Below are 24,421 nucleotides of genomic sequence, written 5' to 3'. Positions count from 1 at the left end.
CAAGAGGGTCCTAATACCTGGAAGAGAGAGTGCACAGAAGAAAAGAGAGATAGAGAAAGAAATGGGTCTGGAGGTCTGATAAAAGCTATGCTCAGATCAGCGATTTATTCTTTGTGCACAGTTGCTTATATACATTTTTTCATACAGTGTCTGACGTAGGTCCCATTACAAAAGTTTTATCAGGAGGGAACAGAAAATTACAAAGTAAGCATGGGAGGGGGTAGCATACAGGTTTGTCTAGAGATTGCGGAACCCAAAACAAACAAAAGATTCTAATCCTATTAAGATTCTTATCCTCTTATCAATGACTACAGTTACAGTAAATAACATCAAGGCGAGCAATAATTTGAGGGGTAGCATTTTTCTAGTAACATGTGAGCGATCACGGGATTTAGTGAATGCAGGTAGACAGAGTCATAAAACCAGCCCAGAATGGGAACTTCAAGAGACAATAGTCTCATAGATAATCACGCAGGCCTCACCCAGACATGCCATTAGCTCAGTGGATCAAGAATAGGCTTCTGCAAACTCAGGCCTCTATCACTTCCTTCTTTTTTCCTCAGCTCAACTGCCCTCAGCGTGGGGAGAATATGTCCGGGCTCTAACTCCGTCATGGCAGAGACACGGAGGGGTCTCTACGCTGGTGGAGCGATCTCCATAACATAACAGACGAAGTCGGTGAGGAAAACTTTATTCAGGACCATTGCCATAGATATAGGGACCATGGCAATGGGGTCTTGCATGGAGGAAAGAGATTGGGCTCAACTCCAAATATGGCAAGGGCAAGTAGGAATTTACAACCAAGGAACAGTGAAGGGGTCAATAGATAGAAAATTACCAAGAGAATGAGGAGCAAGAGGGAGATCCTGGCTAAACCAACCTAACAGGATTCTTGCTGAAGATAGGCCTGGCTCATCAGACATCACCTGGGGTATGATGAAGAAACTTGATCAGATAAGGAGGATGGTCAGATATTGGAGATGGGGGGGTTCTTGCTAAACTGGCTCAGAAGGGTTATTTGCTAAAGTTGGATTTTGCAAGGAAGATAGAAGTCTGACTAAAGTTTGGCCGAGCAAGGAATCTTTGTTAGTACTACTTCTTGTTTAAGGAAAGATAAGACCTTCATCTTTCCTTCAAACAATATAAGTCTCTTGTCTTGTTTGATCATCTTTCACTCATTAAGGACAAGTTGAATCATCTGTTGGGATGTGGCAGTAGAGGATATTTCCTGGATAGTGAGAGCTATTAGGCCTTTAATGCAGGAAGTTTAGTTTCTATAAAAATAAAATAAAAAAGCAAATGACTAATAGTTGGAACGAACTACAAAGACAGTTTCTGAGTCCAGAGGGCAGCTGATCAATAAAATTTCTAGATGCTAGGCTTGTAGTATCCTCAGTTGGAGTGAGAACAGCCATTGGATTAGTTTGCAGTTTGAATGTCATGAAGACTGGCCACACACAAGTTGTTGTGGTAATTTTTTTGAAGCTTATGTCAAGTCATCCAGTTTCAGTTTGGAGGATTTCAAGAAAAGAAAAGTTTATAATTTTAATGATTCCAAGCCAGAATAGCAGATAAAAATGGAAATATTTAATTTGGAGTGTTGTAACTAAATATTGGAGTAAACTAGAAAAATTCAGGATCTAGTGCAGATTGCAGGTAGATAATAAAACCTCAGAAAAAAACAAATTGAGCTAGAATCTAATATTGGGTACATGGTAGCTTTCTCCTGAAACATAAGTTTTCTCTCTACAGTCACTCCTCATTGCTGCCAAAGACAATAAAAGTCAGATTGATTTGTTTACTAAATAAGTTTAATCTCATTAAACTTGTTCTAGTCATGCATGCAAGTGAAGAGTAATGATTGACCATTTAGGCTCTTTTAAAGATGGCTTTTTGCCAAATAAGAAATCTCAGATTAAACTTTTAAAAGCCACTTGAGGCTTGGATACCAAGCCCAATCCTGCCACTAATCTGCATCTGTGACATTTATAGACTTAGATAAATTCCTGTTTTCTTTTCTTTTTTCTTTCTTTTTTTTAAAAATATATTTTATTGCACTTTAGGTTCTGGAGTACATGTGCAAAACATGCAGAATTGTTGCATAGGTACATACATGGCAATGTGGTTTGCTGCCTCTATCCCACATCACCTGTATCTGGCATTTCTCCTCCTTTTATCCCTCCCCAACCTCCCTACTCCCCACTGTCCCTCCCCTATTCCCCACAACAGACCCCAGTGTGTGATTCTCTCCTCCCTCTGTCCATGTATTTTCAGTGTTCAACACCCACCTATGAGTGAAAACATGCAGTGTTTGATTTTCTGTTCTTGTGTCAGTTTGCTGAGAATGATGGTTTCCAGAGTCATCCATGTCCCTACAAAGGACACGAACTCGTCGTTTTTTACAGCTGCATAGTATTCCATGGTGTATATGTGCCACATTTTCCTCATCCAGTCTATCATCAATAGGCATTTGGGTTTGTTCCAGGTCCTTGCTATTGTAAACAGTGCTGCAATGAATGTACATGTGCATGTGTCTTTACAATAGAATTATTTATAATCCTTTGGATATATACCTAGTAATGGGATTGCTGGGTCAAATGGAATTTTTATTTCTAGATCCTCGAGGAATCACCACAATGTCTTCTATAATGGCTGAACTAATTTATACTCCCACCAACAGTGTAAAAGTGTTCCTATTTCTCCACATTGTCTCCAGCATCTGTCTCCAGATTTTTTAACTGGTGTGAGATAGTATCTCAATGTGGTTTTGATTTGCATTTCTCTAATGACCAGTGATGATGAGCATTTTTTCATATGTTTGTTGGCCTCATAAATGTCTTCTTTTGAAAACTGCCTGTTCTTGTCCTTTGCCCACTTCTGAATGGGTTTGCTTGTTTTCTTCTTGTAAATCTGTTTTAGTTCTTTGTATATTCTGGATATTAGCCCTTTGTCAGATAGGTAGATTGCAAAAGTTTTTCCCATTCTGTTGGTTGCCAGTTCACTCTAATGATTGTTTCTTTTGCTGTACAGAATCTCTGGATTTTACTTAGATCCCATTTGTCTATTTTTGCTTTTGTTGCCAATGCTTTTGGTGTTTTAGTTATGAAGTCCTTGCCTATGCCTATGTCCTGAATGGTTTTGCCTAGGTTTTCTTCTAGGGTTTTTACAGTGTTAGGCCTTATGTTTAAGTCTTTAATCCATTTGGAGTTAATTTTAGTGTAAGATGTCAGAAAGGGGTCCAGTTTCTGCTTTCTGCACATGGCTAGCCAGTTTTCCCAACACCATTTATTAAACAGGGAATCCTTTCCCCATTGCTTGTTTTTATCAGGTTTGTCAAAGATCAGATGGTTGTAGATGTGCGGCATTGTCTCTGAGGCTTCTGTTCTGTTCCATGGGTCAATATCTCTGTTTTGGTACCAGTACCATGCTGTTTTGATTACTGTAGCCTTGTAGTATAGTTTGAAGTCAGGTAGCGTGATGCCCCCAGCTTTGTTCTTTTTGCTTAGAATTGTGTTGGCTATGCAGACTCTCTTTTGGTTCCATATGAAGTTTAAGAGGTGTTTTTTTCCAGTTCTGTGAAGAGGGTCATAGGTAGCTTGATGGGGATAGCATTGAATCTATAAATTACTTTGGGCAGTATGGCCATTTTCACAATACTGACTCTTCCTAACCATGAGCATGGAATGTTTTTCCATCTGTTTGTGTTCTCTCTTATTTCCTTGTGCAGTGGTTTGTAGTTCTCCTTGAAGAGGTCCTTTACATCCTTTGTTAGTTGTATTCCTAGGTATTTTATTCTCTTTGTAGCAATTGTGAATGGCAGTTCATTCTTGATTTGGCTCTCTTTAAGTCTGTTATCATCATATAGGAATGCTTGTGATTTCTGCACATTGATTTTGTATCCTGAGACTTTGTTGAAGTTGCTTATCACTTTAAGGAGATTTTGGGCTGAGATGATGGGGTCTTCTAAATACACAATAATGTCATCTGCAAATAGAGACAACTTGACTTCTTCCTTTCCTAAGTGAATATCCTTTATTTCTTTTTCTTACCTGATTGCTCTGGCTAGAACTTCCAATACTATATTGAATAAGAGTGGTGAGAGAGGGCATCCTTGTCTAGTGCCCGATTTCAAAGGGAATGCTTCCAGTTTTTGCCCATTCAGTATGATATTGGCTGTGGGTTTGTCATAAATAGCTTTTATTATTTTGAGATATGTTCCGTTGATACCTAATTTATTAAGAATTTTTAGCATAAAAGGCTGTTGAATTTTGTTGAAGGCCTTCTCTGCATCTATTGAGATAGTCATGTGGTTTTTGTCTTTTGTTCTGTTTATGTGGTGGATTACATTTATAGATTTGCATATGTTGAACCAGCCTTGCATCCCCAGGATGAAGCCTACTTGATCATGATAGATAAGCTTTTTGATACGCTGTTGCAATCAGTTTGCCAGTATTTTATAGAAGATTTTTGCATCTATGTTAATCACAGATATTGGCCTGAAGTTTTGTTTTTTTGTTGAGTCTCTGCCGGGTTTTGGTATCAGGATGATGTTGGTCTCATCAAATGATTTGGGAAAGATTCCCTCTTTTTGGGTTGTTTGGAATAGTTACAGAAGGAGTGGTACCAACTCCTCTTTGTATGTCTGGTAGAATTCAGCTGTGAACCCATCTGGACCTGGGCTTTATTTGGTTGGTAGGCTATTAATAGCTGCCTCAACTTCAGACCTTGTTATTGGTCTATTCAGGGTTTTGACTTCTTCCTGGTTTAGGCTTGGGAGGGTGCAAGTGTCCAGGAATTTATCCATGTCATCTAGGTTTACTGGTTTATGTGCATAGACTTGTTTGTAGTAATCTCTGATGGTAGTTTGTATTTCTGCGGAATCTGTGGTGATATCCCCTTTATCATCTTTTTATTGCACCTATTTGATTCTTCTCTCTTTTCTTTTTTATCAATCTGGTTAGTGGTCTATTTTATTGATCTTTTCAAAAAACTAGCTCCTGGATTTATTGATTTTTTGAAGGGTTTTCTGTGTCTCTCTCCTTCAGTTCTGCTCTGATCTTAGTTATTTCTTGTCTTCTGCTAGGTTTTGAGTTTTTTTTTATCTTGCTCCTCTAGCTCTTTCAATTTTGATGATAGGATATGGATTTTAGATCTTTTCTTGCCTCTCACATGGGCATTTATTGGTATAAATTTTCCTCTAGACACTTCTTTAAATGTGTCCCAGAGGTTCTGTTACATTGTGTCTTCATTCTCGTTGGTTTTGAAGAAGATCTTTATTTCTGCCTTTATTTCATTGTTTATCCAGTCATCCAGTCAACATTCAAGAGCCAGTTGTTCAGTTTCCATGAAATTGTTTGTTTCTGAGTTAGTTTCTTTCGTTTTTTTTTTTTTTTAACAGATGCCTAAACTTTTTATTTCACACAGCTATGCAAGTTGTGAGGCCAAGGACATGACTGCAAACAAGGTTTAATTTAAATGAATAGCCAGAGGCCAGGCACGGTGGCTCATGCCTGTAATACCAGCACTTTGGGAGGCCTAAGGGGTGAATTATCTGAGGTCAGGAGTTCCAGACCAGTCTGGCCAATATAGTAAAATCCCATCTCTACTAAAAATACAAAAAATTAGCTAGGTGTGGTGGCACATGCCTCTAATCCTAGCTGCTTGGAAAGCCGAGGCAGGAGAATTGCTTGAACCCAGGAGGCAGAGGTTGCAGTGAGCTGAGATAGCGCCATTGCACTCCAGCCTGGGCAACAGAGCAAGACTCCATTTCCCACCCCTCCCCACCAATAAAAAAAATTGATGACATAAATAAGCTTTCTTCCTCATGAAAATACTACTTGTTATTTCACACTTGGTCTAACACACACAAAATCCCCACCCTGTCTGGCACAGATGCACTTAATAGGCAATATCAAGTACAATTTCCATTTTATTTTTCTCCAGAGAATAGTTGTCTTCAATCTTTTACTCAGCTCCTTACATGGGTTTTGGTGGGGGTCGTGGGGCAGCACCCACAGGTCTAAATTGAGGTGGGGGTGTTCGGTCCTTGTGGGCTTCACGAGATGGATTCCTGACTACTTTACTGTGAATTGCACAACTCACACAGTAATGTAGCTTCACACAGAGCTTGGGAAGTACATAAGCATCAAGGACGCTCGCTTCAGAAGTATCCCTGACTGCTGCGGCCTCCACTATGATTCAAATGATGAATTTCTTAATGGCCTTGTCCTTGGGAATGCATCAGGCACAGTTCGTGCAGTGAATAGGCTGAACATGGCCATTGCCCTTTTTGGCACAACTGTCGTTCCTTCTTTTCTTTGTCATCTTGGAAGCTCACAGCGGAGAAAGAACCTGAGTTAGTTTCTTAATCCCGAGTTCTAATTTGATTGCACTGTGGCCTGACAGACTGTTTGTTATAATTTGCATAATTTAGCATTTGCTGAGGAGTGATTAATGTCCAATTATATGGTCAATTTTAGAGTAGATGTGATGTGGTGCTGAGAAGAATGTGTATTTTGTGGATTTGGGGTGGAGAGTTCTGTAAATGTCTATTAGGTTTGCTTAGTGCAGATCTGAGTTCAAGTCCTGGATATCCTTGTTAATTTTCTGTCTCCTTGATCTGCCTAATATTAACATTGGAGTGTTAAAGTCTCCCACTATTATTGTGTGGGAGTCTAAGTCTCTTTGTAAGTCATTAAGAACTTGCTTTATGTATCTGGGTGCTCCTGTATTGGGTGCGTATATATTTAGGATTATTAGCTCTTCTTGTTGTATTGATCCTTTTACCATTTGTCTCTTTTGATCTTTATTGGTTTAAAGTCTATTTTATCAGAGACTAGGATTGCAACTCCTGCTTTTTTTTTTGCTCTCCATTTGCTTGGTTAATCTTCCTCCATCCCTATTTTCAAGCCTATGTGTGTCCTTGCACGTAAGATGGGTTTCTTAGATACAGCACACCAATGGGTTTTGACTTTTTATTCAGTTTGCCAGTCTTTGTCTTTTGATTGGGGAATTTAGCCCATTTAGCCCATTTACATTTAAGGTTAATATTGTTATGTGTGAATTTGATCCTGCCATTTTGATGCTAGCTTGTTGTTTTGCCCATTAGTTGATGCAGTTTCTTCATTGTTTTGATGCTTTTTGCCATTTGGTAAGTTTTTGGAGTGACTGGTACTGGTTGTTCCTTTCCGTGTTTAGTGCTTCTTTCAGGAGCTCTTGTAAGGCAGGCCTGGTGGTGACAAAATCTCTCAGCAATTGCTTGTTCATAAAGGATTTTATTTCTCCTTCGCACATGAAGCTTACTTTGGCTGGATATGAAATTTTGGGTTGAAAGTTCTTTTCTTTAAGGATGTTGAATATTGGCCCCCACTCTCTTATGGCTTGTGATTTCTGCCAAGTGATCCACTGTGAGTCTGATGGATTTCCCTTTGTGAGTAACCCGACCTTTCTCTCTGGCTGCCCTTAGCATTTTTTCCTTCATTTCAACCCTGGTGAATCTGACGATTATGTACCTTGGGGCTGCTCTTCTTGAGGAATATCTTTGTGGTGTTCTCTGTATTTCCTGGACTTGAATGTTGGCCTGCCTTGCTAGGTTGGGGAAGTTCTCCTGGATAATATCCTGAAGAGTGTTTTCCAGCTTGGATTCATTCTCTCCGTCACATTCAGGTACACCTATCAAATGTAGATTAAGTCTTTTCACATAATCCCATATTTCTTGGAGGCTTTGTTCATTTCTTTTCACTCTTTTTTCTTTAACCTTGCCTTCTTGTTTTATTTCATTGAGTTGGTCTTCAGTCTCTGATATCCTTTCTTCTGCTTGGTCAATTCGGCTGTTGAAACTTGTGTATGCTTTGTGAAGTTCTCGTGTTGTGTTTCTCAGCTCCATTAAGTCATTTATATTCTTCTCTAAGCCATTTGTTCTCATTAGTATTTCATCAAACCTTTTTTCAAGGTTCTTAGTTTCTTTGCATTGTGTTAGAACATGTTCTTTTAACTCAGAGAAGTTTGTTACTACCCACCTTCTGAAGCCTGTTTCTGTCAATTCCTCAGACTCATCCTCCATCCAGCTTTGTTCCTTTGCTGGTGAGGAGTTGTGATCCTTTGGAAGAGGAGAGGCATTCAGGTTTTGGGTGGTTTCATCCTTTTTGCACTGGTTTCTTCCCATCTTTGTGGATTTATCTACCTGTGGTCTTTGTAGTTGTTGACTTTCAGATGGGGTCTCTGAGTGGACGTCCTTTTGTTGATGATGAAGTTTTTTTCTTTCTGTTTTTCAGTTTTCCTTCTAACAGTCAGGCTCATCTGCTGTAGGACTGCTGGAGGTCCACTCCATACCCTGCTTGCCTGGGGATCACCTGTGGCAGCTGCAGAACAGCAAGGGTTGCTGCCAGTTTCTTTCTTCTTTTGATATCTTTGTCCCAGAAGGATACCCGCTAGATGTCAGCCTCAGCTCTCCTTTATGAGGTGACTCTTTGGATATACAGGGGTCAGGGAGCTGCTTGAGGAGACAGTTTGTCCCTTATAGGAGCTCAAGTGCTAAGTTGTAGCTCTGCTGTTCTGTTCAGAGCTGCTGGGCAGGTATGTTTAAGTCTGCTGCAGCATAACTCATAACTGCCTTTTTTCCCAGGTGCTCTGTCCTGGGAAGGTGGGGCTTTATTTATACGTTCCTGACATGCTGCTGCCTTTCTTCAGAGCTGCCCTGCCCAGCAAGGAGGTACCCTAGTCACAGTCTGTCAGCAGAGGTGTGTGTTGCTAAGCTGCTGTCAGTTCTGCCCTGCTGCTGTGTGAACTTCCTTGTGGTTTTGTTTATACAGGCATAGTTAGAACTGCGTCAGTAATGGCGGACTGCCTCTGTAATGGTGGACCGCCTCAGTAGTCGTGGACTGCCTTGGTAATGTTGGATGCCCTTCCCCGCAACAGAGCCGGACAATCAGGCTCCAGCTGTGCTTGCTGCGAAACTCTTAGTCCAGAGCTTTTCAGATTGCTAGTCTTTGTGGGGGTTGGACCTGCTGAGCCAGATCACCTGGCTCCCTATTTCAGCCTCCTTTTTTTCAGTTGAATGGGTGGCTGTCTTTCCCAGGTGTTCCGGGCACCAGTTGAAACAGCCGCCCAGATTTGTGTGAGTTTTTGTGTGGAGACTCACTGCGCCAGCTGAAACAGCTGTGCTGGAAACTTGTGGTGCTTTCCAGCCTGGGAATCTCCTGGTCTGTGGGCAGTAATAACTCATTTGGAAATGTGGTGTTCACTCATCCTCTGCATTGTTCTCACTGGGAACTGCACTCCAGAGCTGTTCCTATTCAGCCATCTTCAAATTCCTGTTTTCTTGAGGTCCCTAAAATATCTCAAGTTTTCCAGGACTGCCAAGAAGTAACATTACCTGTAAGTCTGGAACCTAGAGCCAGGTTTTCCAAGATGGTACTTTATTGGTTCCATAAAGTCAACCTTAGTTCCATAAACCCTGCTGGTCATATCTGAAAACATGATGGTTCGGTCAAAGCCTTGGTAATATAACCTGTGTTTCCAATTTGTCCTGTTACAAAGACAACAGATTCTTATTAAACTTGCCCAAATAAATATGTTGCACTAAAAATATGAATACTCACAAATAGTTTTCAGATTCTAGAGAGCTAAGTTAGGGAGAAAAAGTAAATGTTTCCATTTTGCACAAAAGTATTCTTTACTGAATTGGTGTAAGCTAGAGATAGCTTAAAAGAAAACAGTTTTCTCAAATCTGGAAAACAAAACATTTAAAGAACTTGTAATTTTTCAAACAAAAAGTCACTTAAAAATTATTCTCATCAGTTCATTCAGTACCATGAAATTAAATCTTGTTTCGCTTGATCGTGCGTTAGTAGTTACATGAACTCATCAATTTTACTAGAGTTCTGGAAATTCTTGCCAGTCCCATTGTATGATGTTAAAGTTGTTCAGAAACCTGTATTCCAGAATACTCCTAAGAGTGTTTTCTATAAATCTCATTGAAGAAGAAGTCATTTTGGACTGTAGCTGATTTCAAAAGCTTTTAGAGAATAATTAAATTAAAACAATAATTGTCTACAGATGACAAGGACTTAAAATGTCCATAGTTAAAAAATCTAATGAGAGTTCATTACAATGATGCAATTTATAAGAAAATTTGGTAAGTGTGGCGTACAGCATTTTAACATAATCACCAAAATTGTGACTGATAACATACTAGATTTCTAGGAATCTCATACAATTTTTGTACACTTATCTCAATAATATATCCATAAATATAACTTAAAGATAGCTTAGCATCATTGATTATTTGAATGCTTCCCATATAATTCATAGAATTTAACATATTAAATAAGCCTAATTAGTTTACTATCTCTTTTATAAAAAAAAAATTCTTTGTGACTTTCTGGAGGTCCAATCTGGAGAATCATAAGTTAATTTGACGTCAAAAAGACTTAATTTAGAATGCAATTTTGGGAATATTGTCAAAAATGTCAAAAAGTTTACAACAATTAAATATGATCATTGTTATCTATTTAATAAAAGTGCCATTAAGAGGTTTTAAAGGCAAATTCAGATCACATAGTAGTGAACAAGAACTTAGCTCTTTTAATATTGAGAAGACTAACCAAAGGCCAATAAAACAACATAAAACTCAAGAAATTATCTTGATGAAATAGAGTCTGTGCTTCCAAGGCTAATTACTTAAAAGGAAAAATAGCCTTTACTTTCTCAAACCACCATTCCAAGAAAACTTTACCATTTTAACAGAGAAGATCGAATTCTACTTTTGAATCAGTGTATCACTAAAACTAACTTTTAATAAAACCTTATAAATAAATCTATACAATAGCACTCAGCTTAGACCATACAAGATAAGATTTTCACAATCTTTCTCAACATATTTTCTTTTTTACTTTTGCAACAGACATGCACCAGGCAATTAAGCAATTTATTTTTACTATATGTTCTGTTCCTAGGTTGAATTTATGGTTTTATGGCCTTAAACATCTAACGGTAACAACACAGACTTGTCTAACCAGCACAGCCAGGTAAAATAAGTATATGCTGACAATTCTGAAAATGTTTCTATTTTTATTTTACCAGTATTTTTTAAACTAGCTTTTCTTTACTAAAGATTATCCCAGATTAGGTGAACTAAAAAAAAAAAAAAAAAAAAAAATGGGTCAGTATCTACTTTTCTGAGAATTTTATACATATTTATTTGAATGCTCATTTATCCCTATGCCAATTTGGGTATTTTAGTTTGGTAATAACATTGGAGGTAGAACATTATCACATACACATAACATACTAACATAGATGCACACATGTACACATACACAAACATATAGACTGATGTAAGAAGATCTTATGGCTTTCCATTTAAAAAATTTTAATCAGGCCTGGTGCGGTGGCTCATAACTGTAATCCCAGCACTTCAAGAGGCCGAGGCGGGTGGATCACCTGAGGTCAGGAGTTTGAAACCAGCCTGGCCAACGTGGCAAAACCCAGTCTCTACTAAAAATACAAAAATTAGCTGGGCATGGTGGTGCCCGGCTATGACATGAGAATCACTTGAACCCAGGAAGTGGAGGTTACAGTGAGCCGAGATTGCCTGCACTCCAGCCTGAGTGACAAAGTATGAGACTCTGTCTCGAAATAAAAAAAGGTTTTAAACATGAGGCAGTAAAACAGAGTAATACAAAAATACAAACTCACTGGTTTGTCTCCACTTTACATTGTTATCCAAACTGTGTTTCTGATGAAAAGGGATTAAGTTGAGTTGACCTACCTAATAAAGGTTAAAGCTTTTTACCAATATTTGTGGAGAAGGATTTTAAGATTTTTTTTACTTTCTCAGTTTCCAAATAGTTTCTTTTTTTTCTCCCATTTTCAGCCCTAGGTTCTTGTTTTTGAGGGGCCCCTGAGTCCCTTGAGAGCCCCCCAAAGGAAGGTAGGATGGGGTCCTGAAGTTTAGCAGAAAAGGAATGGATCTGGCAGGAGTGGATGAGAAATAGTCAGCAGAGACTTGAGAAGAGGGGTTTCAGGTGACAGAGTTCCCATGGGGGAAGCAGGATCCAATACAGAGAACAGAAAGAGAGAGGTTTTACAGAGCCAGGAAGAACAATTTGTAGCCCAGAGAATCAGGGAATACCTCACTCAGAAAAAGAGAGCCAGGAAGAAGAGACTTCCAGTACAGGGACTCAGGGAATAGCACACTCAGAACAAGAAGCCCCCCTTCCTGCTGGAGGATTCCTTTCAAAAGAAGCCTGGGACTCTATCCCAGCTTCGGAGCATACTCATGCCTTAAGATTCAAAATCTGTCCTTAGCAGTAGATGGGATTTTGTCTGGAACAATGGCTCAGCAATCTGATTCACCAATGGATCCCTAATCAGTCAGAAATGACAACAAAGGCTTCAAAGGCCTGCATTTAGGGTCCTGAGCAAGAGGCCCAGGATCCAGTGATGAATCTGTTCCCATTTGAGTTTCAACACTATAATTGTTAAAGAAAAAATTATTCAGTGATACTTTAAATGCACATCAAAGAAGACTTTATTTAGGACCATCACCATAGGTATAGGAACCACTGCAGTCTTGGAGTTGGGGAGGGAGATGGATTTAACTCTGAATACAGCATGGGAAAGCGGGAATTTATAGCGGAGGAGCAATGCAGGGAGGTCAGTGAATGGAGAATCACTAAGAAGAAACATCCGGAGTAAGGGAGATTCTGGCTAAACCGACCTAAAAGAATTCTTGCTGAAGACTGGCCAGAGTGATCAGACGTCACCTGCAGGATGGTGAAGAACGAGGAACCTGATCAGATACTGAGAATGAGGAGTTCTTTGGTAAACTTGGCAGTGTTCTTTGCTAAAGCTGGATTTTGCAAGGAAGTGCACAGTTTAGCCTCGCTGAAGATTTAGAAGCCTGACTAAAGTTGGCCAGGCAAAGAATCTTTGTTATCAACGTATTCCATCAAGCCTCACTCCTCTGCCTTAAATGATCAAACCATCCACACTCCTGTGTGCTATCGTTCTCCATGAAAAGTTTCTTCTTATTCTTTGTCTTAACCAAAATCCAGCCATCCTAGAAAGATATCAGAAGGCTTTCTGTAGCACCTAAAATTTCCCCAGACTCTGAGCCCAAATCTTTTTCCTTTCCCTGCTGCTTTTAGATCCACATTGTGTAACCCTCAGTTTCCAGAAAGCTCAATTTCTTGGAGTCCTTCTGTCTTTTTTTTTTTTTTTTTTTTTTTGAGATGGAGTTTCCACTCTTGTTTCCCAGGCTGGAGTGCAGTAGTGCGATCTCGCCTCACTGCAAACTCCGCCTCCCAGGTTCAAGTGATTCTCCTGCCTCAGCCTCCTAAGTAACTGGTGCCTGCTACCACTCCCGGCTAATTTTTTGTATTTTTAGTAGAGATGGGGTTTCATTATATTGGCTAGGCTGGTCTCAAACTCCTGATCTCAGGTGATCCACCTGCCTCGACCTCCCAAAGTGCTGGGATTAGAGGAGTGAGCCACGTGCCCAGCCATTCTATCTTTTTATATAAAATAACTTGTACTTTTATGTAGTAAATTATTGCGATGGTTTCAGACACTCTGAGGAAAAGTATTTTACTATATCATACCCATTACCCAGTCAAGAAGTCTTAACAGGCAGATTTTAACAAAAATATGAGAGGCAACTATGCCCTGGCTTTTCTCACATACTTCCTTCCTCATACTTCACACGTTTCTTTTTCTCAGCACCCACTCTTCAGTGATAATTTTTTCCCCTGAATATTGTTTACCTTCTGTGGGCTACCTTACATATCATCTGAAAGCTTGATCAAAACAGTTATATTTGTGAATAATTTTATTTTGTTTCCTTTCTTAGCAGAAGGAGGAGTTAATAGTAACATTTATAATTTCCCAGAGATTGACAAGCAAAACATTCTCCTAGCTGAATTTATGTAGAGTTCATCATCTAAGCATAAAATATGTTATAAGGGAATGGGCCAATCAAATAACTGCTATGCAGTTCACACCATAAACCAAGTTAACTTAGTACCATTCTAAATAGTTGGTGGAAAGATAATGATTTTGAATGAAATGATCTCCAGAAATAAGTAACTAAAAGAAAAGCACTGTGTCATGCATTTATGCATGCAGATAACCAGCAACTAGAGACCAAGAATAGAAATAAAGGAGGTTTTTTTCACTTGGGGTAGTAAGGTTGAGTGATTTCTTTGGAGAGAAAGCAGAAGCCCTTCTTTAGTAAATGTAAAGCACCATGTGTTTAATGAGGATACATGACCTAAGCTTTGAAGCTCTTTTAACTAATTCAATAACCTTACCAAGTAACCATTACCACATCTCAACAATCAAATTTACAATGACATCTTTGAGTTAAATCTCTCCATAGAAGTCTGGAAACAGCTTAATTCTCTTAACATCTGCCCATTGAATGATGCTTTATTTGGTTGTAGAATTTCATGTCATTTGTTATTCTCCCTCACAACTTGGGAGATGTTGTTCCTGTATTGTCTGTTCTCATTGCTGGATAAAGAGAAGTCTGTGATCATGTAATTGTCCTTCCTTTGCAGGTGATCTGCCTTGCATCTCTGGTTGATTCAAAGGCATTCTGTTAGTCTTTAGTATCTTGCATTTTACTGTGGTATGTCTGTGTATAGATTCATACTTACTGATTTTGCTCAGAGCTTGGAGTATTTCCTCAATCTGAAAAGCCCTAGTTGGGAAAATGTGACTACAGAAAATCTTTCTTTTTTTAACTTAAAATCCTTTTTATTGGGAAACAAATTTAAGATTATAGATAAGTTTGAAAATAAAAGAATTGTTGGAACAAAAAATATTCATATGCCTTTTACCCTAATTTGCCTATTATTACTTTATCAAATTTAGGTTCCCATTTGTTCTCTCTCTCAATATATATCTCAATTTTCAGTCTTTAGATCTAAATCTTGTAGCAACCTGGACTATCATCAGCCCAGTGTAATGCTTGGCTTTGCACTTGTTAATGGAGGATAACTATTTCCAATATTTTAACCCAGCTATGTATGTCAAAAGAAGTCTTTTTCATATTTTATCTATTATTTCTGTGTGGTTGGAGTATGAGTCAAAAACCTCAAAATAGAAAGTTACATTTCAGTAATTTTTTCCTAAAATTACAAAACACTAGTGGTCAAAAACACTACTATTTCCAATTCTCTTTCCTTTGTTAACATTATTACATTTTGTATTTATGAGAGAAGAGTCTGCAATCCAAAAAGAGCAGGAAAGAAGAGAGACTTGAGACTTTTTTTCTCCCTCTTGCTCTCTATATATGAGATATCTATGTATCTATATATCAACAGTTGAACTTTAATAACACAGGTTTAAACTGTGTGAGTTTACTTATAGGTGGATTTTTTTCAACCAAATACAAATTGAAAATATAGTATTTGTGTGATGTGAAACCTGCATATGTGGAAGGTTGACTTTTCACATGTGGGCTCCATAAGGTTGACTGTGGGACCTGAGTATGCGTGGACTTTGGTATGTGCAGGGCTTCTGAAACCAATGCCCCACTAATACCGAGGGATGACTGTATATGTTTCTATCTATGTACTCTATCATATATATATATGTCATATCATATATATATATAATACATATGTATGTGCTTCCTATATTACTTTGCTAGGGTTGTTATAACAATTACTGCAGACTGGATGAGTTAAACAACAGAAATTTATTTTCTTACAGTTCTGGAGGCTAGACGTGTGAGATCAAGGCATCAGATGGGTTAATTTTATTCTGAAACTTCTCTCCTTGGCTTGTAGATAGCCATTTTCTCATCTTGTCTTCTCATGGTCTTTTCTCTGTGCACATGAATGTCTGTACCTAAATTTCCTCTTCAAATAAGGACACCAGTGATATTGGGTTAGGACCCATACATGTGACCTCATTTTACATTAGTTACCTCTTAAAAGTCTGTATCTCCAAATATAGCCACCTTCTGAGATACTGGGGTAGCAGAGGGCAGGGTACAGCATATGATTTTTGGGAAAGGCACAATTCAGCCTATAACATATGCAGTATACCCCTCCCTGATCTATATAACTTGCGCATATATTACATATGTAATTTAATATACATTTTAACCCCTTGATTAATTTTCTCACTGCAGAGAAAACAAGACTTAAAGAGAAGCTTCAGGTGACTATTCTTTTTGAATGAGTAAGAATTGAGTTTGCCCTTAACACAAGAATGAAGTAGAAATAAATTGACTAAGGGAACAGTATAAAGAAGTTCTCTTATGAGTCAAGATTTCACTGTGATGTCATCATTTTTTCTAGGGATTAAATGTTAGGATATATGGCATGCCCATATTGAGGTGGAATCATAAACTCATTTCAGACTTAATTATAATGGCTCATTTTCTCATGCCTTCACCACTGAACTTGTACTTAGCTGGGAATTGAGCTGCAAATCTGCCTTTTCTGTATCTAGCATAGTTGTACCAAATCTGACCTTAATCCTGAATTTTCCTCTCTGTAATATCTTGTTTCCAAATCTGAGGCTCACACTGAATTTTTCCTTGTTAGAAATTCAATATGATACTTTTAAAAAATAATAAAACATGAATCAAAATCCTGGGAAAATATAACTGGCAAGGCCAACCGAAGCCATTCATTCCATTCAGTTGCCTGCGAACAAACTTGATTTGCTTCATTATTATTATTATTATTATTATTAATTCATTTATTTATTTATTTATTTTGAGATGGAGTTTCGCTCTTGTTACCCAGGCTGGAGTACAATGGCGCGATCTCTGCTCACTGCAACCTCTGCCTCCCAGGTCAGGCAATTCTCCTGCCTCAGCCTCCTGAGTAGCTGGGATTACAGGCACACGCCACCATGCCCAGCTAATTTTTTGTATTTTTAGTAGAGATGGGGTTTCACCATGTTGACCAGGATGGTCTCGATCTCTTGACCTCATGATCCACCTGCCTCGGCCTCCCAAAGTGCTGGGATTACAGGCATGAGCCACAGTGCCCAGCTGCTTCATTATTAATACAGTTTCTTAAGGGTTAAGGAGAAAATTTTTTTGTAAATACCCCTCAGTTTAAGTATATATAGTTTATATTTCCAAGTAAACTATAAATTCTCTGAGAAAGGCTGGGCATGGTGGCTCAATCCCAGCACTTTGGGAGGCTGAGGAAGGTGGATCACTGGAGGTCAGGATTTCGAGACAGCCTGGCCAATGTTCTGAAACCCTATCTCTACCAAAAATACAAAAACTACCCAGGCATGGGGGACATGCCTGTAATTTCTACTCAGGAGGCTGAGGCAAGCCACTGAACCCGAGAGGCAAAGGTTGCAGTGAGCTGAGATTGCACCACTGCACTCCAGCCTGGGTGACAGAGATAGAATCTGTCTCAAAAAAAAGAAAAAAAGAAATTCTAAGAAAAGGTCTGTGATTTCCATTCTCCCTTACAGTAATTGTTAAGCACTCACAATTAGATGGTTATAACTATCACAGAAAAACAATTCTTTTAGTAAATATTTTTCATTTTCTCCTTTCTAAGCCCCATGCTATGCACTAAAAACTGCAAAGAAAATCAACATATTCTCTACCTCACAGCAGATTTCTTGGAGAGAGATGTGGGAAAAAATAAGAGTTGCTAAATGCTGTCAACATTGTAACACAACTCCAATGGGAGATAGTTACTGAGGAGGCAAAGTGCTCAGGCTCAGATTTCAGGTTGTCTAGATTTGAATTCTGTCCTCACTGCTTCTTATATGATTTACCCAAATTACTAAAGCTCTTTACACCACAGTTTCCTCATCCTTAAGATAGGGATAATGAAAAAAACCTATGTCATAAAATTGATATGAGGATTAAAAGTGATTATGAGGTGATTAAATTTCCCCAGTGCTTCATACAAAGAAAAGACTCAAAGGATATGCTAGTTCATAGCAGGGTCATAGAAGAAGATACCCCTTCTCTCCTGGGATATAGGATATATGTATCTGGCCACTATATCTAAAATTGAAGATAAAACTAGAGAAAAGTTAAAAATGAAGTATCTAATAACTCTTTAACCAATAGGAAATGAAACATGGAGGAAAGGGAAAAGTTCCAGATAAGGTCCCCATTTGTGGTGGGCCACCGAGTTCTGGTGCCGTTCAAGCAGAGGAAACCCAGAAGGAGGAGTTGTTCCATAGTTAGGGGGACTTAATGAGATAATATTAGAGAAAATTGAGGTTGAGTTGCCGGTACATACCTGGGTGCAAAGTCTCTGTAGGTCTGGAATTTAGAATAGTTTTCTGGAGTCATCTGGTTATTGTTAAAGCCAAGAGAATTGGTGAGATCATAGAATACAATAATGACCAATAAGAGAGAAGGGAAGAGAGCCAAGAATGGGACAATGGGAAGCACACATGTTTAATTAACGTTTGGTAAGATGAAAGGGTCATCAGAGAATGTAAAGGTGAAGTCATAAGAAAAATAGGAGGGCATCAAGGAGAAGGTCTTGTTTTGAAAAAACCAAAAAGGATGAATTTTTAAGAAAGACGTTGTCAATAGTTTAAATGTCACAGAATAGTAGAGTATAATGACAATTTAAAAACCAAAATCTATTGCTTTTATTAATTAAATAAGTAGTAACCTCAGCTGCAGCAGTTTCAGCAGAGCAATGAGAGTCGACACCAAACTGCAGCCGTAGAGTGAAAATAAGTGGGAGGTAAGAGTGGGGAAGTGGAGGACAGTCTTTTTTTTTTAATAAAAATATTTTCAGAATTATCTTTTTTGGAACTTCCAGCATGTCTGCTAAGAGCTTGTCTAAGTTGAATTCAATCAAACTTCTTGAACCCAATTAGTTATTTTATTTTATTTTATTTTATTTTATTTGAGATGGAGTCTTGCTATGTCACCCAGGCTGGAGTTCAGTGGCGCAATCTCGGCTCACTGTAACCTCTTCCTCCCGGGTTCAAGGGATTCTCCTGCCCCAGCCCGATTATTAGTTTTAAAGACACTGCATATATTGGCAGAGAAAACCTAGAACACAAACTCAAACTTCCAATTATCTCCCTTCAGTGCTCAAATCAACAGTTTTCATTTGTTGCAAGCACTGGGGATCTGGACTCCAGGGAGAAGAATAGAGTTTTAGTTAAGGCGAGCAAATGGAAGGAGGGTTCTTTGAGATACCAAGGACTTGCAGGACTTTATTTACAGTGCAATGTTAGTTTCAGAGAGCCCAGGAAGAATAGGTCTATTAAAGGAAAGCAAGACTAGTTGGCCTAAGGTAAAACACAAAGGAAACGACTTGTGTTGGAGCTTGAGAGTAAGTATAGTGAAGACCAAGTGAGAGACCCATTTGACTCAAACACTTCAAAGCATTGCCAATGTTAGTCTTTGCTCCATAATCAAGTGGGAAAACAGTGAAATGTCTTTGAAGAGCATTTCCTGTAGGTGGCCTTTGAGGAGGTCCTGAAAATTTCAAACCTGCAGGCATTAACGGCTAAGAATAAAAATTTGTTTATGTAAAATATTTTTAAAAAATCTTTCTAAATAGCAAGACATTATATAGAATCATTGTCAAAAGATAAAAGAATTGAGAAATATCATTAGAATTATATGCAGCAGAGAAAAAAAGGTCACTGTTTAGACTTAAAAATTATTAAGAAAACAGTGAAAACCTATATTTAAAAGAGTAGAAGATAGGGACAATTACTACACAGAAAAAGAGAAACAACAGAGAAAGAGAAATACATTGCCAGTGACTATGTAAAAAGATGCTCAGCACCAGTGGTAGTGCAAATGCAAATAGCACTGAGCAAGCATTTTTTAACTAATAAATTGGTAAAACTTATATTTTGTTAAAATCCAGTGTTGTTGCCATCATTAGAAAAAGAGCTAGGCTCACATACCTCAGAGCATGTGCACACTGATGAATATTTTTTGGCGTACAAATTAGTGCTTTCTATTAAAATCAGCAGTGTAATTCACAATCAGTAAGACATGGAATCAACCTAGGTACTCATCAATGATGGATTGGATAAAGAAAATGAGGTACATATATGCCATGGAATACTTTGCAGCCATAAAAAAGAATAAAATCATGTCCTTTGCAGCAACATGGATGCAGCTCGAGGCTATTAAGCTAAGCAAATTAGTACAGGAATAGAAAACCAAATATCACATATTCTCACTTACAAGTAGGAGCTTAACATTGAGTACACATGGACACAAAGATGGGAACAATAGAAATTGGGGAATACTTGAGCATAGAAGGAGGGAGGAGTAAAGGTTGAAAAACAACTACTATGCTGAGTACCTGGGTGATTGGATAAATCATACAGCAAATCTCAGCATTACACAACATACCCAGGTAATAAACCTGCACATGTACCCACCGTATCTAAAATAAAAGTTAAAATTATAAAAAATAAAAAAATTAAATCAACAATGTATGTTTCTTTCACGCAGCAACCACATGATGTATTTGGAATAATATACGCATAAGGATGTTCATTGTAGTGTTGTTTGCAAGGGCAAAGTGAAAACAATCTGAATAACCATCAATATGACACAGAGTGAGTAATGCATGGTACATCTGTACAATGCATCATGCAGTCACCACTGACAGCATGAGAAAGAGATACATCTATTATGAAAAGACCACTAAGACATATCATTAAATGATAAATGCAAGTTCATGAATAAATATGATGTATACTAGTATAGCATACTTCTTTGTACGAAATATAACACATAAGAATGGACAAGAAATTATTAACAATAGCTAACTTTGGTGATAAGAGTGTAGGTAGCAAAAAGCCAGACTTTCATTTCTCATTTTAAGCCCAGTGAATTATTTAAATCTAACCCTACTGCATTCATTATCTTTATAATAAAATAAATATGTATAGCAATGAAACATAGTTTTTAAGTGTTTGGTATATAAATCGAACGTTAATATATTACATCTCTTAAATTTTGTACTTTAGTATCCCAATTCTCTGTGAGAACAATGAAAGCTTCATTTTCTAGAGTTTAGATAATTCTTTGGTGTCTTATTTTGTTACTTTCTTGCCCTGAGATTAGCAATGTCAGACCTCCAAACTGCTAACTCTTCTCTTTGGCAAGTCAAATGCTTTCTCTTTAAAAAATTATTATTTTTTTTTATGTATTTCGTAGGATTTTTGTTCTCTCTCTATGTGTGTGTGCTTGTGTGTGTCTGATTAGTCTTTATCCTCTTAAAATGGGGAGTCTTGATAGACCTCTTTTTTCAAAATTTGTTTCAGTTCTTTGGCAGTTTGCTGTTAGCTTATAATTAAAGATCAATTTCTGACTTGTCTTGTTCTAGAAAAGCTCAATGGAAATTACAGCAAGCTCGATAGGATATTAATTAAAAACATAAACCTGGTGACACCCAAACATAAGTCTCCCACCCAAAGACACTTCCAGTAGTTGATGTAGCCATTCATTCCTTAAAACCAGCTATTTTTCTTTTGAATTACATTACCTTTAATTCTGTAAATTGGATGTTATGTAGTACCAGGAAAACTGCTGTGAGTAATTATAATACTCAATGGTGAGTGATGTGACTTTTTCTTCAAAGCTAGGCTATTTCTGAGGAAAATTGTACAATTTGAACTTTAGGTATTGTGGCTTGTTTTGGAAATCATGGTGGTCTTCCAGGGAGCTAATGCATCTTTAATTATTTACAGGTTCACATGAAACCCCTTACAGATATAAGCACATTAGCTCTGTAGCTAAGGGAACGTTTAAAAACAGTGACATGAAATGTGTCAGACACAGAGGAAAGATGAAGAAGCAAGTAGAAGCTAATGCAAACAGAGGAGCTGCCAGCTCTCTGTGGCACTCTGTAGCTCTCTCTGTCAGTATTTGGTTGGCAATGTAGACATAGTGCATGAGTGCAATTACATATGTTAGGCTCATTCTGAAAGCCTTTTAAATTTTCATGTAGAAGACTGACAAGCAAACTACATAGAGGATATACTTTTATATCTTTTAGTTTAGAGCCAAATTTGTTGAAGGTAAACCTTCTCCCTGTTTTAAAGTAGTGTTTAAAGTTTTAAAAATATTAATACATCTGTACGTAAAATATTTAGATACAGCTACTGCAAATGCAAATGAATTTTTTTTTTACTTCCACATTCATCTTTTCTCTTCTCCCTTTAGGGAAAACACTTTATGTGTAAAGGCCTCCAAAGTATATGTAGAGGTGTGTGTATATTAAAAACGTATATACATATAATGCATAACCAAACAAATGAAATATCCTAAACATGGACCTGAAAATTGCTTATAATAAATTTGCACTAAACATATAGGCATAAGTGTGGTTCAGAACTGTCCGTTTGAAGCAACCTCATTGTGTTAAGTCAACAAAAGTTGAGGACACCAGGATCTACTCCTCTGATTTTGTTCTAGCATTATCTTAACGGAAATGTTTACTGAAATGGAAATACATGTAGGGGACATTGTGGTGGTATCTCAGGCATTCAGTGTTCCCTGCTCTCACACACTCCAAACCAAACTATGAATTTCTCAGCCTCACAATGTTTAAGTGACATGAGTTCCGTGCCCAATTCTTGGTCATTGTAATTGGTGCATAAATTAGCATATGCCTTCTGCTAATTAAATCAGAATGAAATACAACTTTTTTTTTTGAGACGGAGTTTCGCTCTTGTTACCCAGGCTGGTGGCGCGATCTCGGTTCACCGCAACCTCTGCCTCCTGGGTTCAGGCAATTCTCCTGCCTCAGCCTCCTGAGTAACTGGGACTACAGGCCCGTGCCACCATGCCCAGCTAATTTTTGTATTTTTAGTAGAGACGGGGTTTCACCATGTTGACCAGGATGGTCTCGATCTCTTGACCTCATGATCCACCCGCCTCGGCCTCCCAAAGTGCTGGGATTATAGGCGTGAGCCACCGCGCCCGGCTGAAATACAACTTTTTCATTCCATGATTGAAGGAGAAAATTCCTTTTTTCCAAATGCAGCAGAGGAAGCACGAGGTACTAGGATTGGAAGTTTTCTAGTCACAACATGATATTTTAAAATTGAAAATGATATATTCAATTTTATAGAATAAAATTGAGACTAATATCTTAGTCCATTCAGGATGCTATATCAGAATATCAAAGCCTGGGTGGTTTATGAACAACATAAATTTATTTCTCACAATTTTAGAGGGTAGGAAGTCCAAGATCAAGGTGTCAACAGATTCAGTGCCTGGTGAGGGCTTGTTTCCTGGTTCAGAGAGCTGTCTTTTTGCTGTGTCCTCACATGGTGGAAGGGGCAAGGAAGTTCTCTGAGGTCTCTCTTTTAAGGTTACTAATCCCATCCATGAGGACTCTGTCCTCACGACCTAATCACCTCCCAAAGACCCACTGCCAAATGTCATCACACTATGGATTAGATTTCAACACACAAGTTTTAGGGGGTTACAAACATTCAATCTATAGCACTTAATAGGGTAGAGGAACAGGGAGGACTAGAAGCATTTATTTTGTATCATCAGTAATCTGCACTGGACTATCTCGAGTCTATACTATTATTCAAAATCTCTTTATTATATAAGCCAGTTTGAGTTTTGCTTTTTATTGTTTGCAACCAAAATTAACCTAATACATCAAAATGTACTGTAATGTTAAATCATAATTCATTTGCACTAGTAGTATTTGCTAGAGTGTTTCAGGGAATACTTGCTTGTTAACTTTTTAGTAAGCGTAACACTCCATGTTCAAATAGATTTGGAAAATACTGAGCATTTCACACTTTTAGAGACTCACAACAGGCAGCACATTTAAAGAAATAAAAATAAAACAATATAATATTGCATTTGGAGAATGGTATAAAAAAGATAACTTAAAAAAAGATTATTTGATAAATTGGAATTAACCGAATTCCGTGTATACAATGTGTTAGACGCTATAATAAGCCATTAAACATTTTTCAGGCTTGATACTTGAGTTTAAAATTAGTAACTGAAAGACTCATTGGAAGAGAAAAGTTGACACATTTTTTGTTATATTAATGACATAAAAATTGTCAAAGAAATTAACTGTATTATATGCCACAAATGAATGAACATAAATAATATTAAATAACTATTAGAAAGTCTCTCTGATTAAGCATAGACATAAATAGGCAGTGCTTTTGACCAATAAGCAGAGGACATACATTCTTTTCAAATAACAAAGAAAAATATTCTAAATGTAAAAGTTTTAGGCCCAACATATGTTAGTCAATTCATGATGCAAAAATTCAGCAGGTCATATTTTTGGGGTAATGTAAATGACAATAGAAATCATGGACTAAAGTGTAACTGACAAGTAATATCTAGGCAAGTGGAAATGTTATGAAGATCTTTCAAATTAACTTCTGGACTAAATGAAAAGTTCAAACTAGAATTTATCAGGGAATCAGG

The 24,421-nt window shown here is 37.8% G+C and overlaps 1 pseudogene; it reads right to left on the bottom strand.

Moving 5' to 3' along the window:
* Window positions 1–5,934: 5,934 nt before the first annotated feature.
* On the bottom strand, window positions 5,935–6,324 carry LOC135274783 (small ribosomal subunit protein eS26-like; annotated as a pseudogene).
* Between the last annotated feature and the right edge of the window lie 18,097 nt (window positions 6,325–24,421).

The sequence above is a fragment of the Aotus nancymaae genome, unplaced genomic scaffold (genome assembly GCF_030222135.1).
Source record: "Aotus nancymaae isolate 86718 unplaced genomic scaffold, 86718_ANA_hifiasm-v0.15.2.pri h1tg000014l, whole genome shotgun sequence".
Taxonomy (NCBI): Eukaryota; Metazoa; Chordata; class Mammalia; order Primates; family Aotidae; genus Aotus; species Aotus nancymaae.
The sequence above is the reverse complement of the archived record's forward strand: the minus strand, read 5'-3'. Positions and strand labels throughout refer to the sequence as shown.